This window comes from Procambarus clarkii, chromosome 17, assembly GCF_040958095.1.
Source record: "Procambarus clarkii isolate CNS0578487 chromosome 17, FALCON_Pclarkii_2.0, whole genome shotgun sequence".
NCBI lineage: Eukaryota > Metazoa > Arthropoda > Malacostraca > Decapoda > Cambaridae > Procambarus > Procambarus clarkii.
Genome location: NC_091166.1, coordinates 4,424,323 through 4,443,328, shown reverse-complemented (window position 1 = coordinate 4,443,328; position 19,006 = coordinate 4,424,323). Strand labels below are relative to the sequence as shown.

At 51.2% G+C, this 19,006-nt stretch overlaps 1 long non-coding RNA gene across 2 annotated transcripts in view; it reads left to right on the top strand.

The window, feature by feature from the left end:
- The first annotated feature begins 230 nt into the window (after positions 1 to 230).
- Positions 231 to 19,006, top strand: part of LOC138365728 (uncharacterized) — a 29,406-nt gene continuing 10,630 nt past the window's right edge. Inside the window, exon 1 of one of the 2 annotated variants that reach the window (XR_011228960.1) lies at positions 231 to 389. This is a non-coding gene — a long non-coding RNA (uncharacterized lncRNA). Of the gene's footprint in view, positions 436 to 19,006 lie in introns of both variants that reach the window. The other variant, XR_011228959.1, reaches the window with a different exon arrangement.

Here is a 19,006-nt window from a genome sequence, read left to right as displayed (position 1 = left end):
TTACTGAAGTAGTTACTGTGGGAGGAGTTACAGTGAGAAGTTATTGTGGGATAAGTTACTGTGGGAGAAGTTACTGTGGGAGGAGGTTCAGTGGGAGGAGTTACAGTGGGAAGAGTTACTGTGGGAGGAGTTACAGTGGGAGGAGTTACTGTGGGAGGAGTTACATTGGGAGGATCCAGAGGGAGGTGAGAAAACATATAAAGGGAGACTAGGAAAGTTTAGGCAGGTCTGAGGCGACTACCGTCTGGACACCTACACTGGTGGTGCTGCTTCAGGTGTGTCTCAGTGTTCCTCACCTCGGCCGCTGCTTCAGGTGTGTCTCAGTGTTCCTCACCTCGGCCGCTGCTTCAGGTGTGTCTCAGTGTTCCTCACCTCGGCCGCTGCTTCAGGTGTGTCTCAGTGTTCCTCACCTCGGCAAATCACATCAACTCAGAGGTAATATTGCCAGCAGTGTATACACTCACCGCATGTTGATCGTAGCCAGAGCCACCTCACTGCTCGGTGATCGTAGCCAGAGCCACCTCACTGCTCGGTGATCGTAGCCAGAGCCACCTCACTGCTCGGTGATCGTAGCCAGAGCCACCTCACTGCTCGGTGATCGTAGCCAGAGCCACCTCACTGCTCGGTGATCGTAGCCAGAGCCACCTCACTGCTCGGTGATCGTAGCCAGAGCCACCTCACTGCTCGGTGATCGTAGCCAGAGCCACCTCACTGCTCGGTGATCGTAGCCAGAGCCACCTCACTGCTCGGTGATCGTAGCCAGAGCCACCTCACTGCTCGGTGATCGTAGCCAGAGCCACCTCACTGCTCGGTGATCGTAGCCAGAGTCACCTCACTGCTCGGTGATCGTAGCCAGAGCCACCTCACTGCTCGGTGACCGCAGCCACAGTCGCCTACTGTGTAAGGAGGACAGGATATGACAGTGTAAAGGAACAGGATAGGTCAGTGTAAGGTAATTGTCGTGACGCTAAACCCCGGTTCATTCCGAACACAGCGATTACACAACACATAACACCTTGCCTCAGCAACCGTTACTACCACCGTGTACTCCTTCACACACCAGACCCTTGAGGCGTACCACTCGGTTTGTACTGGAACACAATGAGTGAACATATGGAAGGTATTTAAAGGCCGTCGTGTTTTGTCATTTAATTACAAAGAATAGACTCTGACAAATAATAATATATTAACATACTCTATTAGGTCAATACACTTCCAATACCCATAGACCACTTGACCTCCGCGATCACCACACACACTCGTAACTTCCGCCTAAGTCCCTAATACGGAATGATTACTACAACGCTCCACACCCGGTTAGTCTTTCATTCAATACTCACATACTGCAGACTTAACTTGGTCACTAAGATCACAACAGGCTCTCGCATAGCTGTCTGCTACACTTCGCTGCTGCCACAAACGGGGATCCAAAGGACTTGCTAATTCAACCTCCACAATCAGACTGACTCCAGTCAGCCATGGCCTCAATCATTTCACCACGCCTCTCGAGGAAGGTATAATCCGATTAACCTTATCCCTAGAGCGGTAACCTTGATCCTTGAAGCCTGACGAAGAATAATTCCTCTTTCCAGGAATTATTAATTTGGCTAAACAGCTTCGGTCTTAATCCATTGACCTTTCTTAGATATATGATCCATAGTCTGTCTACTTACATGTACTTTCAATCATCATTCGTTAAGTGTTGTAGTAATGATCCTCTAGTTAATAATTCCTACTAACTTGTGGATTACAACACCACTCCCCTCCTTAAACACGCATATGTCCCCATATGCATCATTGCAATGGTTCCATTAGTGCAAGGACCTGGAGGATGCACCCACCATATGTGTACAACTAAAAAATCATCCAATAAGTTCATCATACACACAATGAAATAAATTAAAATTTTCCCCGACATGACTCACAACACTTCTCCAACATATACATTATATTCACATCATAGCACAGGTAAAATAGTCTGTAATAATTTTTCCCATCTCCAACAATGCACATATACCTAAACTGCTGACATATAATTACATACAAACATAACCATAAAATTACATGGACCAGAATGCTGGCACTTAAAGAGAAATGACACTAGTCATTAATATATACACAACACATATATATCTAAGGTTCTTCATCCTTAGTAATAAGTTAATTATACTTTAACATCTTGCCCTGTACTTTTGACATAAGGGCTTACAATGATCACACAATGTTTCACTGGCCTCCTCCACAATTGGCAGCATCACTTCTCTTGTCTTCGTGTCCCATGGTTGCTAGGTCATAGATCCTCCATGACCCAGACAAAACCCAGGCTGTCCAGCCTGGTGAATGTTGTCAATGTCCCATCGTTGCTCTGAGGTAACGTGATCCTGGCCTCCAGAGCAACGGAGATTCCTACCCCAGGGTCATGTTCCCTTGGGTCTGTGCTGACATCTCGTTCCAGGGCACCAATCCCAGAACGCTGTAGATCCCTCACAGCTCTCTGGTCTAGGCCCATCCGCCCAGAGTGTGTCCACCTGTATTCACACGTTCCCGACCGCTGTACCTGCAAAATATTCCCTCGGAGACCCCTGGCTCGATCCCATTATTACATAACCCCCTCGGCTCCTTACTCTCTCCCCGTATATAGCCTGAGCGCAGCTGCAAAACCATTGCAGCTGACCCTTATCCCTGCTTTGATGTCAGGGGGCGAATTTCGCCAATAACGTCACGTTGGCTTCACTTCCACCCCCCTTTTTTTCTAGAATAACTGAGTGTAGCCTCATAGCTTCCCTTCTACTCTACCTGAAGCTCTGTGACATGATCCCGGGGACCTTCTCATGCCTAACACTCAGTAATGGTGCCGATGAGGTAATATACAGTATATACATACACATACAGTATATACATACACATACATTATCACAATAAATACCTCATTAAAATAATTTCACAACTAATGTCACTAAATCATCATACTACCACTGGCTCGCTTCTAGCGAGATTCCTGTAACAACTTAATTAATGAGAAATTAATGTATGTACTTGGCTCGTCCACTGCAACCACCAACACCTGAAATTTTGAAATTCTACATTGTAATCTTATCCATAAGACTTACCCACTCCAACACACCATTACCTCTGGTCATCCCAACCACTGATGACATCATTATAACACCACACATCCCTACAACCACTTCCTGCGTCCTAACGCACCGACCTTGCTACGCCAATACTCACCTTACCGACCACTACCTGGCGCCCCTGCGCCACCATATACTCCACAACACCACACTCCATACCAGGCGTCCAAACGCCACTACACTACACCACCCACTGGCGTCCCCAACGCCCTCAACACAGCACCCGGCGTCCCCAACGCCCTCAACACAACACCCGGCGTCCCCAACGCCCTCAACACAACACACGGCGTCCCCAACGCCCTCAACACAACACACGGCGTCCCCAACGCCCTCAACACAACACACGGCGTCCCCAACGCCCTCAACACAGCACCCGGCGTCCCCAACGCCCTCAACACAACACCCGGCGTCCCCAACGCCCTCAACACAACACACGGCGTCCCCAACGCCCTCAACACAACACCCGGCGTCCCCAACGCCCTCAACACAACACACGGCGTCCCCAACACAACACACGGCGTCCCCAACGCCCTCAACACAACACACGGCGTCCCCAACGCCCTCAACACAACACACGGCGTCCCCAACGCCCTCAACACAACACTCGGCGTCCCCAACGCCCTCAACACAACACACGGCGTCCCCAACGCCCTCAACACAGCACCCGGCGTCCCCAACGCCCTCAACACAACACCCGGCGTCCCCAACGCCCTCAACACAACACCCGGCGTCCCCAACGCCCTCAACACAACACCCGGCGTCCCCAACGCCATCAACACAACACCCGGCGTCCCCAACGCCCTCAACACAACACACGGCGTCCCCAACACAACACACGGCGTCCCCAACGCCCTCAACACAACACACGGCGTCCCCAACGCCCTCAACACAACACACGGCGTCCCCAACGCCATCAACACACGGCGTTAAAATTACCAGTAATGCTACACATGCTACACCTAATCGCTACAATGCCAACAATGTCATGCACTATACTACATCCATAATATCAACAGTCAAAACATGCACAATTCACTACAGTAAATACTATGCATTATGCTGATAAGCCACTACATGTGCACTCCACTACACAACCCGGCATACAAATGCCAATACATAATCATGCACTACACTTGGCGTCCAAACACCAATACACAACCATGCACTACTCCCGGCGCCACACACCCCCACCAACGGGACACGCTCCATAATGCTACCTGCACCCACTAAAAATCTCCATGGCCCTCTCCAGGGTACACTAGACGGTGAACCCCAGACGTCAAATTATGCGTCGCTCGCTATGCCAAGGCGTCCATAATTCACTGCGCCTATTTTCTGTATCTACACCTGACAACGCCGGAACTCGCACAGTACTTTAGGTAATATTTCATTATCCTTAAAATATTCGATTTACACGTTACATGAAATTTAATTAACTTTAAATTACGTAGTTTTCACGCTTAATTTCACCTTAGCAACGGTTTCTTACTATTTCCGCCTTACCAACGATATAAAACAAGCTCCAAGGTGCGGCTCGCTTGGCCCGCACATGGCCCACGCTGGCCCACATTCACCCGCGCTAGTTTACCTCGCCACGCTGTATAATCAGCACTACGAACACTGTATAATTCGCACTACGAACACTGTATAATCCGCACTACGAACACTGTATAATCCGCACTACGAACACTGTATAATCCGCACTACGAACACTGCACTTGTTTTGGGTCCCGATGCTTCAGTGATCCAGACTTGCATCTTAGCCGTCTCTCGTTGCGGGAATCTGGAAAGAAAGAAATAAACCCCTCATGTGCCCCACAATGGCCTAGTCCCTTTAATTAACTAACTCCTCTGGCCTGGTCTCACCTGACCCTTCTTTCCTCCGTCTAGTAACCACCATTCTCACCACAACCCGACGTCTACCATTTCCCGAACACTCCCTCACCAACTAAACCAGAACCACACTTCCTTCATCTCGCAAAGTGTTCCAAAACCTGTTTGCGCTGCCACCAAATATGTCGTGACGCTGAACCCCGGTTCATTCCGAACACAGCGATTACACAACACATAACACCTTGCCTCAGCAACCGTTACTACCACCTATACTCCTACACACATGAATCACACATGAGTGATTGGCGTGAAGTCACCAGTGGAGTCCCACAGGGCTCTGTACTCGGTCCTATCTTGTTTCTGATATATGTAAATGATCTCCCGGAGGGTATCGATTCATTTCTCTCAATGTTTGCGGACGATGCTAAAATTATGAGAAGGATTAAAACAGAAGAGGACTGTTTGAGGCTTCAAGAAGACCTAGACAAGCTGAAGGAATGGTCGAACAAATGGTTGTTAGAGTTTAACCCAACCAAATGTAATGTAATGAAGATAGGTGTAGGGAGCAGGAGGCCAGATACAAGGTATCATCTGGGAGAGGAAATTCTTCAGGAGTCAGAGAAGGAAAAAGACTTGGGGGTTGATATCACGCCAGACCTGTCTCCTGCAGCACATATCAAGTGGATAACATCAGCGGCATATGCCAGGCTGGCCAACATACGAACGGCATTCAGAAACTTGTGTAAAGAATCATTCAGAACTTTGTATACCACATATGTCAGGCCAATCCTGGAGTATGCAGGCCCAGCATGGAGTCCATATCTAGTCAAGGATAAGACTAAACTGGAAAAGGTTCAAAGGTTTGCCACCAGACTAGTACCCGAGCTGAGAGGTATGTGCTACGAGGAGAGACTACGGGAATTAAACCTCACTTCGCTGGAAGACAGAAGAGTTAGGGGGGACATGATCACCACATTCAAGATTCTGAAGGGGATTGATAGGGTAGATAAAGACAGTCTATTTAACACAAGGGGAACACGCACAAGGGGACACAGGTGGAAACTGAGTGCCCAAATGAGCCACAGAGATATTAGAAAGAACTTTTTTAGTGTCAGAGTGGTTGACAAATGGAATGCATTAGGAAGTGATGTGGTGGAGGCTGACTCCATACACAGTTTCAAGTGTAGATATGACAGAGCCCGATAGGCTCATGAATCTGTACACCTGTTGATTGACGGTTGAGAGGCGGGACCAAAGAGCCAGAGCTCAACCCCCGCAAACACAACTAGGTGAGTACAACTAGGTGAGTACACACCAGACCCTTGAGGCGTACCACTCGGTTTGTACTGGAACACAATGAATGAACATATGGAAGGTATTTAAAGGCCGTCGTGTTTTGTCATTTAATTACAAAGAATAGACTCTGACAAATAATAATATATTAACATACTCTATTAGGTCAATACACTTCCAATACCCATAGACCACTTGACCTCCGCGATCACCACACACACTCGTAACTTCCGCCTAAGTCCCTAATACGGAATGATTACTACAACGCTCCACACCCGGTTAGTCTTACATTCAATACTCACTTACTGCAGACTTAACTTGGTCACTAAGATCACATCAGGCTCTCGCATAGCTGTCTGCTACATTTCGCTGCTGCCACAAACGGAGACCTCCGAGGACTTGCCAGTTCAACTCCCACAATCAGACTGACTCCAGTCAGCCATGGCCTCAACCATTTCACCACGCCTCTCGAGGAAGGTATAATCCGATTAACCTTATCCCTAGAGCGGTAACCTTGATCCTTGAAGCCTGACGAAGAATAATTCCTCTTTCCAGGAATTATTAATTTGGCTAAACAGCTTCGGTCTTAATCCATTGACCTTTCTTAGATATGTGATCCATAGTCTGTCTACTTACATGTACTTTCAATCATCATTCGTTAAGTGTTGTAGTAATGATCCTCTAGCTAATAATTCCTACTAACTTGTGGATTACAACATGATTGGGTAGGACACTGTAAGATGATAGTGGAGCACAGTGTAAGGTGAGGGGATAGTACCAAGCAAGGTGACAGGATAGGACAGTGTAGGCAGGTCGCGGCAGGTGTCAGCCCACCAGGGTCCAGGTGGTGGTGGAGGGAGACAACAGGCAGGCCGCGGCAGGTGTCAGCCCACCAGGGTCCAGGTGGTGGTGGAGGGAGACAACAGGCAGGCCGCGGCAGGTGTCAGCCCACCAGGGTCCTGGTGGTGGTGGAGGGAGACAACAGGCAGGCCGCGGCAGGTGTCAGCCCACCAGGGTCCTGGTGGTGGTGGAGGGAGACAACAGGCAGGCCGCGGCAGGTGTCAGCCCACCAGGGTCCAGGTGGTGGTGGGGGGAGACAACAGGCAGGCCGCGGCAGGTGTCAGCCCACCAGGGTGCAGGTGGTGGTGGGGAGAGACAACAGGCAGGCCGCGGCAGGTGTCAGCCCACCAGGGTCCAGGTGGTGGTGGAGGGAGACAACAGGCAGGCCGCGGCAGGTGTCAGCCCACCAGGGTCCTGGTGGTGGTGGAGGGAGACAACAGGCAGGCCGCGGCAGGTGTCAGCCCACCAGGGTCCAGGTGGTGGTGGAGGGAGACAACAGGCAGGCCGCGGCAGGTGTGAGCCCACCAGGGTCCAGGTGGTGGTGGGGGGAGACAACAGGCAGGCCGCGGCAGGTGTCAGCCCACCAGGGTGCAGGTGGTGGTGGGGGGAGACAACAGGCTGGCCACGGCAGGTGTCAGCCCACCAGGGTCCTGGTGGTGGTGGAGGGAGACAACAGGCAGGCCGCGGCAGGTGTCAGCCCACCAGGGTCCAGGTGGTGGTGGGGGGAGACAACAGGCAGGCCGCGGCAGGTGTCAGCCCACCAGGGTGCAGGTGGTGGTGGGGGGAGACAACAGGCAGGCCGCGGCAGGTGTCAGCCCACCAGGGTCCTGGTGGTAGTTGGGGGAGACAACAGGCAGGCCGCGGCAGGTGTCAGCCCACCAGGGTCCAGGTGGTGGTGGGGGGAGACAACAGGCAGGCCGCGGCAGGTGTCAGCCCACCAGGGTCCAGGTGGTGGTGGGGGGAGACAACAGGCAGGCCGCGGCAGGTGTCAGCCCACCAGGGTGCAGGTGGTGGTGGGGGGAGACAACAGGCAGGCCGCGGCAGGTGTCAGCCCACCAGGGTCCAGGTGGTGGTGGGGGGAGACAACAGGCAGGCCGCGGCAGGTGTCAGCCCACCAGGGTCCAGGTGGTGGTGGAGGGAGACAACAGGCAGGCCGCGGCAGGTGTCAGCCCACCAGGGTCCAGGTGGTGGTGGAGGGAGACAACAGGCAGGCCGCGGTAGGTGTCAGCCCACCAGGGTCCAGGTGGTGGTGGGGGGAGACAACAGGCTGGCCGCGGCAGGTGTCAGCCCACCAGGGTCCAGGTGGTGGTGGGGGGAGACAACAGGCAGGCCGCGGCAGGTGTCAGCCCACCAGGGTCCTGGTGGTGGTGGGGGGAGACAACAGGCGGGCCGCGGCAGGTGTCAGCCCACCAGGGTCCAGGTGGTGGTGGAGGGAGACAACAGGCAGGCCGCGGCAGGTGTCAGCCCACCAGGGTCCAGGTGGTGGTGGGGGGAGACAACAGGCAGGCCGCGGCAGGTGTCAGCCCACCAGGGTCCTGGTGGTGGTGGGGGGAGACAACAGGCAGGCCGCGGCAGGTGTCAGCCCACCAGGGTCCAGGTGGTTGTGGGGGGAGACAACAGGCAGGCCGCGGCAGGTGTCAGCCCACCAGGGTCCTGGTGGTTGTGGGGGGAGACAACAGGCGGGCCGCGGCAGGTGTCAGCCCACCAGGGTCCTGGTGGTGGTGGAGGGAGACAACAGGCAGGCCGCGGCAGGTGTCAGCCCACCAGGGTCCAGGTGGTGGTGGAGGGAGACAACAGGCAGGCCGCGGCAGGTGTCAGCCCACCAGGGTCCAGGTGGTGGTGGGGGGAGACAACAGGCAGGCCGCGGCAGGTGTCAGCCCACCAGGGTCCAGGTGGTGGTGGGGGGAGACAACAGGCAGGCCGCGGCAGGTGTCAGCCCACCAGGGTCCAGGTGGTGGTGGGGGGAGACAACACGCAGGCCGCGGCAGGTGTCAGCCCACCAGGGTCCAGGTGGTGGTGGGGAGAGACAACAGGCAGGCCGCGGCAGGTGTCAGCCCACCAGGGTCCAGGTGGTGGTGGAGGGAGACAACAGGCAGGCCGCGGCAGGTGTCAGCCCACCAGGGTCCAGGTGGTGGTGGGGGGAGACAACAGGCAGGCCGCGGCAGGTGTCAGCCCACCAGCGACGGGTGGGGGGTGGGTGGGTCAGTATTGCGGGGAACCCTCAGGTGGTGGCAAGTCTCGCGTCATCGGGGCGTCCCGCCAATGTAAAGTTTTCCTATTATGTTTTTTGTGTTTTCTTTACACAGAGTTTATGTCCAGCTGTAGCAACTGCTGGTTCTTATTGTTGGGGTCCAGCTGTAGCAACTGCTGGTTCTCATTGTTGGGGTCCAGCTGTACCAACTGCTGGTTCTTATTGTTGGGGTCCAGCTGTAGCAACTGCTGGTTCTTATTGTTGGGGTCCAGCTGTAGCAACTGCTGGTTCTTATTGTTGGGGTCCAGCTGTAGCAACTGCTGGTTCTCATTGTTGGGGTCCAGCTGTAGCAACTGCTGGTTCTTATTGTTGGGGTCCAGCTGTAGCAACTGCTGGTTCTTATTGTTGGGGTCCAGCTGTAGCAACTGCTGGTTCTTATTGTTGGGGTCCAGCTGTAGCAACTGCTGGTTCTTATTGTTGGGGTCCAGCTGTAGCAACTGCTGGTTCTTATTGTTGGGGTCCAGCTGTAGCAACTGCTGGTTCTTATTGTTGGGGTCCAGCTGTAGCAACTGCTGGTTCTTATTGTTGGGGTCCAGCTGTAGCAACTGCTGGTTCTTATTGTTGGGGTCCAGCTGTAGCAACTGCTGGTTCTTATTGTTGGGGTCCAGCTGTAGAAACTGCTAGTTCTTATTGTTGGGGTCCAGCTGTAGCAACTGCTGGTTCTTATTGATGGGGTCCAGCTGTAGCAACTGCTGGTTCTTATTGTTGGGGTCCAGCTGTAGCAACTGCTGGTTCTTATTGTTGGGGTCCAGCTGTAGCAACTACTGGTTCTTATTGTTGGGGTCCAGCTGTAGCAACTGCTGGTTCTTATTGTTGGGGTCCAGCTGTAGCAACTGCTGGTTCTTATTGTTGGGGTCCAGCTGTAGCAACTGCTGGTTCTTATTGTTGGGGTCCAGCTGTAGCAACTGCTGGTTCTTATTGTTGGGGTCCAGCTGTAGCAACTGCTGGTTCTTATTGTTGGAGTCCAGCTGTAGCAACTGCTGGTTCTTATTGTTGGAGTCCAGCTGTAGCAACTGCTGGTTCTTATTGTTGGGGTCCAGCTGTAGCAACTGCTGGTTCTTATTGTTGGAGTCCAGCTGTAGCAACTGCTGGTTCTTATTGTTGGGGTCCAGCTGTAGCAACTGCTGGTTCTTATTGTTGGGGTCCAGCTGTAGCAACTGCTGGTTCTTATTGTTGGGGTCCAGCTGTAGCAACTGCTGGTTCTTATTGTTGGGGTCCAGCTGTAGCAACTGCTGGTTCTTATTGTTGGGGTCCAGCTGTAGCAACTGCTGGTTCTTATTGTTGGGGTCCAGCTGTAGCAACTGCTGGTTCTTATTGTTGGGGTCCAGCTGTAGCAACTGCTGGTTCTTATTGTTGGAGTCCAGCTGTAGCAACTGCTGGTTCTTATTGTTGGGGTCCAGCTGTAGCAACTGCTGGTTCTTATTGTTGGGGTCCAGCTGTAGCAACTGCTGGTTCTTATTGTTGGGGTCCAGCTGTAGCAACTGCTGGTTCTTATTGTTGGGGTCCAGCTGTAGCAACTGCTGGTTCTTATTGTTGGGGTCCAGCTGTAGCAACTGCTGGTTCTTATTGTTGGGGTCCAGCTGTAGCAACTGCTGGTTCTTATTGTTGGGGTCCAGCTGTAGCAACTGCTGGTTCTTATTGTTGGGGTCCAGCTGTAGCAACTACTGGTTCTTATTGTTGGGGTCCAGCTGTAGCAACTGCTGGTTCTTATTGTTGGGGTCCAGCTGTAGCAACTACTGGTTCTTATTGTTGGGGTCCAGCTGTAGCAACTGCTGGTTCTTATTGTTGGAGTCCAGCTGTAGCAACTGCTGGTTCTTATTGTTGGGGTCCAGCTGTAGCAACTACTGGTTCTTATTGTTGGAGTCCAGCTGTAGCAACTGCTGGTTCTTATTGTTGGAGTCCAGCTGTAGCAACTGCTGGTTCTTATTGTTGGGGTCCAGCTGTAGCAACTGCTGGTTCTTATTGTTGGGGTCCAGCTGTAGCAACTGCTGGTTCTCATTGTTGGGGTCCAGCTGTAGCAACTGCTGGTTTTTATTGTTGGGGTCCAGCTGTAGCAACTGCTGGTTCTTATTGTTGGGGTCCAGCTGTAGCAACTGCTGGTTCTTATTGTTGGGGTCCAGCTATAGCAACTGCTGGTTCTTATTGTTGGGGTCCAGCTGCAGCAACTGCTGGTTCTTATTGTTGGGGTCCAGCTGTAGCAACTGCTGTTTCTTATTGTTGGGGTCCAGCTGTAGCAACTGCTGGTTCTTATTGTTGGGGTCCAGCTGTAGCAACTGCTGGTTCTTATTGTTGGGGTCCAGCTGTAGCAACTGCTGGTTCTTATTGTTGGGGTCCAGCTGTAGCAACTGCTGGTTCTTATTGTTGGGGTCCAGCTGTAGCAACTGCTGGTTCTTATTGTTGGGGTCCAGCTGTAGCAACTGCTGGTTCTTATTGTTGGGGTCCAGCTGTAGCAACTGCTGGTTCTTATTGTTGGGGTCCAGCTGTAGCAACTGCTGGTTCTTATTGTTGGGGTCCAGCTGTAGCAACTGCTGGTTCTTATTGTTGGGGGTCCAGCTGTAGCAACTGCTGGTTCTTATTGTTGGGGTCCAGCTGTAGCAACTGCTGGTTCTCATTGTTGGGGTCCAGCTGTAGCAACTGCTGGTTCTTATTGTTGGGGTCCAGCTGTAGCAACTGCTGGTTCTTATTGTTGGGGTCCAGCTGTAGCAACTGCTGGTTCTTATTGTTGGGGTCCAGCTGTAGCAACTGCTGGTTCTTATTGTTGGGGTCCAGCTGTAGCAACTGCTGGTTCTTATTGTTGGGGTCCAGCTGTAGCAACTGCTGGTTCTTATTGTTGGGGTCCAGCTGTAGCAACTGCTGGTTCTCATTGTTGGGGTCCAGCTGTAGCAACTGCTGGTTCTCATTGTTGGGGTCCAGCTGTAGCAACTGCTGGTTCTCATTGTTGGGGTCCAGCTGTAGCAACTGCTGGTTCTCATTGTTGGGGTCCAGCTGTAGCAACTGCTGGTTCTTATTGTTGGGGTCCAGCTGTAGCAACTGCTGGTTCTTATTGTTGGGGTCCAGCTGCAGCAACTGCTGGTTCTTATTGTTGGGGTCCAGCTGTAGCAACTGCTGGTTCTTATTGTTGGGGTTCAGCTGTAGCAACTGCTGGTTCTTATTGTTGGGGTCCAGCTGTAGCAACTGCTGGTTCTTATTGTTGGGGTCCAGCTGTAGCAACTGCTGGTTCTTATTGTTGGGGTCCAGCTGTAGCAACTGCTGGTTCTTATTGTTGGGGTCCAGCTGTAGCAACTGCTGGTTCTTATTGTTGGGGTCCAGCTGTAGCAACTGCTGGTTCTTATTGTTGGGGTCCAGCTGTAGCAACTGCTGGTTCTTATTGTTGGGGTCCAGCTGTAGCAACTGCTGGTTCTTATTGTTGGGGTCCAGCTGTAGCAACTGCTGGTTCTTATTGTTGGGGTCCAGCTGTAGCAACTGCTGGTTCTTATTGTTGGGGTCCAGCTGTAGCAACTGCTGGTTCTCATTGTTGGGGTCCAGCTGTAGCAACTGCTGGTTCTTATTGTTGGGGTCCAGCTGTAGTAACTGCTGGTTCTTATTGTTGGGGTCCAGCTGTAGCAACTGCTGGTTCTTATTGTTGGGGTCCAGCTGTAGCAACTGCTGGTTCTTATTGTTGGGGTCCAGCTGTAGCAACTGCTGGTTCTCATTGTTGGGGTCCAGCTGTAGCAACTGCTGGTTCTCATTGTTGGGGTCCAGCTGTAGCAACTGCTGGTTCTCATTGTTGGGGTCCAGCTGTAGCAACTGCTGGTTCTTATTGTTGGGGTCCAGCTGTAGCAACTGCTGGTTCTTATTGTTGGGGTCCAGCTGTAGCAACTGCTGGTTCTTATTGTTGGGGTCCAGCTGTAGCAACTGCTGGTTCTCATTGTTGGGGTCCAGCTGTAGCAACTGCTGGTTCTCATTGTTGGGGTCCAGCTGTAGCAACTGCTGGTTCTCATTGTTGGGGTCCAGCTGTAGCAACTGCTGGTTCTCATTGTTGGGGTCCAGCTGTAGCAACTGCTGGTTCTCATTGTTGGGGTCCAGCTGTAGCAACTGCTGGTTCTTATTGTTGGGGTCCAGCTGTAGCAACTGCTGGTTCTTATTGTTGGGGTCCAGCTGTAGCAACTGCTGGTTCTTATTGTTGGGGTCCAGCTGTAGCAACTGCTGGTTCTTATTGTTGGGGTCCAGCTGTAGCAACTGCTGGTTCTCATTGATGGGGTCCAGCTGTAGCAACTGCTGGTTCTTATTGTTGGGGTCCAGCTGTAGCAACTGCTGGTTCTTATTGTTGGGGTCCAGCTGTAGCAACTACTGGTTCTCATTGTTGGGGTCCAGCTGTAGCAACTGCTGGTTCTCATTGTTGGGGTCCAGCTGTAGCAACTGCTGGTTCTTATTGTTGGGGTCCAGCTGTAGCAACTGCTGGTTCTTATTGTTGGGGTCCAGCTGTAGCAATTGCTGGTTCTTATTGTTGGGGTCCAGCTGTAGCAACTGCTGGTTCTCATTGTTGGGGTCCAGCTGTAGCAACTGCTGGTTCTTATTGTTGGGGTCCAGCTGTAGCAACTGCTGGTTCTTATTGTTGGGGTCCAGCTGTAGCAACTGCTGGTTCTCATTGTTGGGGTCCAGCTGTAGCAACTGCTGGTTCTTATTGTTGGGGTCCAGCTGTAGCAACTGCTGGTTCTCATTGTTGGGGTCCAGCTGTAGCAACTACTGGTTCTTATTGTTGGGGTCCAGCTGTAGCAACTGCTGGTTCTTATTGTTGGGGTCCAGCTGTAGCAACTGCTGGTTCTCATTGTTGGGGTCCAGCTGTAGCAACTACTGGTTCTTATTGTTGGGGTCCAGCTGTAGCAACTGCTGGTTCTCATTGTTGGGGTCCAGCTGTAGCAACTACTGGTTCTTATTGTTGGGGTCCAGCTGTAGCAACTGCTGGTTCTTATTGTTGGGGTCCAGCTGTAGCAACTGCTGGTTCTTATTGTTGGGGTCCAGCTGTAGCAACTGCTGGTTCTTATTGTTGGGGTCCAGCTGTAGCAACTGCTGGTTCTTATTGTTGGGGTCCAGTTGTAGCAACTGCTGGTTCTTATTGTTGGGGTCCAGCTGTAGCAACTGCTGGTTCTTATTGTTGGGGTCCAGCTGTAGCAACTGCTGGTTCTTATTGTTGGGGTCCAGCTGTAGCAACTGCTGGTTCTTATTGTTGGGGTCCAGCTGTAGCAACTGCTGGTTCTTATTGTTGGGGTCCAGCTGTAGCAACTGCTGGTTCTTATTGTTGGGGTCCAGCTGTAGCAACTGCTGGTTCTTATTGTTGGGGTCCAGCTGTAGCAACTGCTGGTTCTTATTGTTGGGGTCCAGCTGTAGCAACTGCTGGTTCTCATTGTTGGGGTCCAGCTGTAGCAACTGCTGGTTCTCATTGTTGGGGTCCAGCTGTAGCAACTGCTGGTTCTCATTGTTGGGGTCCAGCTGTAGCAACTGCTGGTTCTCATTGTTGGGGTCCAGCTGTAGCAACTGCTGGTTCTCATTGTTGGGGTCCAGCTGTAGCAACTGCTGGTTCTCATTGTTGGGGTCCAGCTGTAGCAACTGCTGGTTCTCATTGTTGGGGTCCAGCTGTAGCAACTGCTGGTTCTTATTGTTGGGGTCTAGCTGTAGCAACTGCTGGTTCTCATTGTTGGGGTCCAGCTGTAGCAACTGCTGGTTCTCATTGTTGGGGTCCAGCTGTAGCAACTGCTGGTTCTCATTGTTGGGGTCCAGCTGTAGCAACTGCTGGTTCTCATTGTTGGGGTCCAGCTGTAGCAACTACTGGTTCTTATTGTTAGGGTCCAGCTGTAGCAACTGCTGGTTCTTATTGTTGGGGTCCAGCTGTAGCAACTGCTGGTTCTTATTGTTGGGGTCCAGCTGTAGCAACTGCTGGTTCTCATTGTTGGGGTCCAGTTGTAGCAACTGCTGGTTCTCATTGTTGGGGTCCAGCTGTAGCAACTGCTGGTTCTCATTGTTGGGGTCCAGCTGTAGCAACTGCTGGTTCTCATTGTTGGGGTCCAGCTGTAGCAACTGCTGGTTCTCATTGTTGGGGTCCAGCTGTAGCAACTGCTGGTTCTCATTGTTGGGGTCCAGCTGTAGCAACTGCTGGTTCTCATTGTTGGGGTCCAGCTGTAGCAACTGCTGGTTCTCATTGTTGGGGTCCAGCTGTAGCAACTGCTGGTTCTCATTGTTGGGGTCCAGCTGTAGCAACTGCTGGTTCTCATTGTTGGGGTCCAGCTGTAGCAACTGCTGGTTCTCATTGTTGGGGTCCAGCTGTAGCAACTGCTGGTTCTTATTGTTGGGGTCCAGCTGTAGCAACTGCTGGTTCTTATTGTTGGGGTCCAGCTGTAGCAACTGCTGGTTCTCATTGTTGGGGTCCAGTTGTAGCAACTGCTGGTTCTCATTGTTGGGGTCCAGCTGTAGCAACTGCTGGTTCTCATGTTGGGGTCCAGCTGTAGCAACTGCTGGTTCTTATTGTTGGGGTCCAGCTGTAGCAACTGCTGGTTCTCATTGTTGGGGTCCAGCTGTAGCAACTGCTGGTTCTCATTGTTGGGGTCCAGCTGTAGCAACTGCTGGTTCTCATTGTTGGGGTCCCTCTGTAGCAACTGCTGGTTCTCATTGTTGGGGTCCAGCTGTAGCAACTGCTGGTTCTTATTGTTGGGGTCCAGCTGTAGCAACTGCTGGTTCTTATTGTTGGGGTCCAGCTGTAGCAACTGCTGGTTCTTATTGTTGGGGTCCAGCTGTAGCAACTGCTGGTTCTTATTGTTGGGGTCCAGCTGTAGCAACTGCTGGTTCTTATTGTTGGGGTCCAGCTGTAGCAACTGCTGGTTCTTATTGTTGGGGTCCAGCTGTAGCAACTGCTGGTTCTTATTGTTGGGGTCCAGCTGTAGCAACTGCTGGTTCTTATTGTTGGGGTCCAGCTGTAGCAACTGCTGGTTCTTATTGTTGGGGTCCAGCTGTAGCAACTGCTGGTTCTTATTGTTGTGGTCCAGCTGTAGCAACTGCTGGTTCTTATTGTTGGGGTCCAGCTGTAGCAACTGCTGGTTCTTATTGTTGGGGTCCAGCTGTAGCAACTGCTGGTTCTTATTGTTGGGGTCCAGCTGTAGCAACTGCTGGTTCTTATTGTTGGGGTCCAGCTGTAGCAACTGCTGGTTCTTATTGTTGGGGTCCAGCTGGAGCAACTGCTGGTTCTTATTGTTGGGGTCCAGCTGTAGCAACTGCTGGTTCTTATTGTTGGGGTCCAGCTGTAGCAACTGCTGGTTCTTATTGTTGGGGTCCAGCTGTAGCAACTGCTGGTTCTTATTGTTGGGGTCCAGCTGTAGCAACTGCTGGATCTTATTGTTGGGGTCCAGCTGTAGCAACTGCTGGATCTTATTGTTGGGGTCCAGCTGTAGCAACTGCTGGTTCTTATTGTTGGGGTCCTGCTGTAGCAACTGCTGGTTCTTATTGTTGGGGTCCAGCTGTAGCAACTGCTGGTTCTTATTGTTGGGGTCCAGCTGTAGCAACTGCTGGTTCTTATTGTTGGGGTCCATCTGTAGCAACTGCTGGTTCTTATTGTTGGGGTCCAGCTGTAGCAACTGCTGGTTCTCATTGTTGGGGTCCAGTTGTAGCAACTGCTGGTTCTCATTGATGGGGTCCAGTTGTAGCAACTGCTGGTTCTCATTGTTGGGGTCCAGTTGTAGCAACTGCTGGTTCTCATTGTTGGGGTCCAGTTGTAGCAACTGCTGGTTCTCATTGTTGGGGTCCAGCTGTAGCAACTGCTGGTTCTCATTGTTGGGGTCCAGTTGTAGCAACTGCTGGTTCTCATTGTTGGGGTCCAGCTGTAGCAACTGCTGGTTCTTATTGTTGGGGTCCAGCTGTAGCAACTGCTGGTTCTTATTGTTGGGGTCCAGCTGTAGCAACTGCTGGTTCTTATTGTTGGGGTCCAGCTGTAGCAACTGCTGGTTCTTATTGTTGGGGTCCAGGTGTAGCAACTGCTGGTTCTTATTGTTGGGGTCCAGCTGTAGCAACTGCTGGTTCTTATTGTTGGGGTCCAGCTGTAGCAACTGCTGGTTCTTATTGTTGGGGTCCAGCTGTAGCAACTGCTGGTTCTTATTGTTGGGGTCCAGCTGTAGCAACTGCTGGTTTTCATTGTTGGGGTCCAGCTGTAGCAACTGCTGGTTCTCATTGTTGGGGTCCAGCTGTAGCAACTGCTGGTTCTCATTGTTGGGGTCCAGCTGTAGCAACTGCTGGTTCTTATTGTTGGGGTCCAGTTGTAGCAACTGCTGGTTCTTATTGTTGGGGTCCAGCTGTAGCAACTGCTGGTTCTTATTGTTGGGGTCCAGCTGTAGCAACTGCTGGTTCTTATTGTTGGGGTCCAGTTGTAGCAACTGCTGGTTCTCATTGTTGGGGTCCAGCTGTAGCAACTACTGGTTCTCATTGTTGGGGTCCAGTTGTAGCAACTGCTGGTTCTCATTGTTGGGGTCCAGTTGTAGCAACTGCTGGTTCTTATTGTTGGGGTCCAGCTGTAGCAACTACTGGTTCTCATTGTTGTGGTCCAGTTATAGCAACTGCTGGTTCTCATAGTTGGGGTCCATCTGTAGCAACTGCTGGTTCTCATAGTTGGGGTCCCGCTGTAGCAACTGCTGGTTCTTATTGTTGGGGTCCAGCTGTAGCAACTGCTGGTTCTTATTGTTGGGGTCCAGCTGTAGCAACTGCTGGTTCTCATTGTTGGGGTCCAGCTGTAGCAACTGCTGGTTCTTATTGTTGGGGTCCAGCTGTAGCAACTGCTGGTTCTCATTGTTGGGGTCCAGCTGTAGCAACTGCTGGTTCTCATTGTTGGGGTCCAGTTGTAGCAACTGCTGGTTCTCATAGTTGGTGTCCAGCTGTTGCAACTGCTGGTTCTCATAGTTGGGGTCCAGCTGTAGCAACTGCTGGTTCTCCTAATTGGGTTCCAGTAGTAACTCGTGGTTTTCATAATGCAGTGTACATTTCCCCATCTGTATTTTCACGTTGAAGTTCCGACTCTTCTTGTTTCAATTTGCTTCGTACCCAGTTCATTAAAAAAAAAAACTGGTGACACCCATATCTCAAGTGCCTAATATATAAATAAAAATGGAAAAGTTCGTTTGTTCAAAATCGTTAATCTCCGAAAGTTCTTCACCGATTGTTTTGAAATTTTCACACAATGTTCTATTCGCATCCGATCAGGTTTTTATGTACAAATTATATTGATGTCCTGTATGCGACGGAATAATACATGCTCTTTTTGAAATGTTTTGTTTTTCATATGTTTTTCATGTGAAAGAAATGTTCAAAACCTCTTTACCGATTGCTTTGAAATTTTGACACGGCGTTGCATTCGAATTGGGGAGTGTTTCTATATACTTAATATATACATACCTTACCTGTGACTGGAGAAAACATGCTTTTTTTTTTAAAAACATCGACATCTGTTGGATGTAAGAGTAACACACGCTGTAATCTCCCAAAGTTCTTCACCAATTGCTTTGAAATTCTGACACAACGTTCCATTCGAATATGCGCGTCCTTTTATATACCTACTATATAGATACCACCTCTGTGACAGGAAAAAAACATGCATTTTTGAAAAACAGCGCCATCTGTTGCACATAATAGCAACATGCACGTT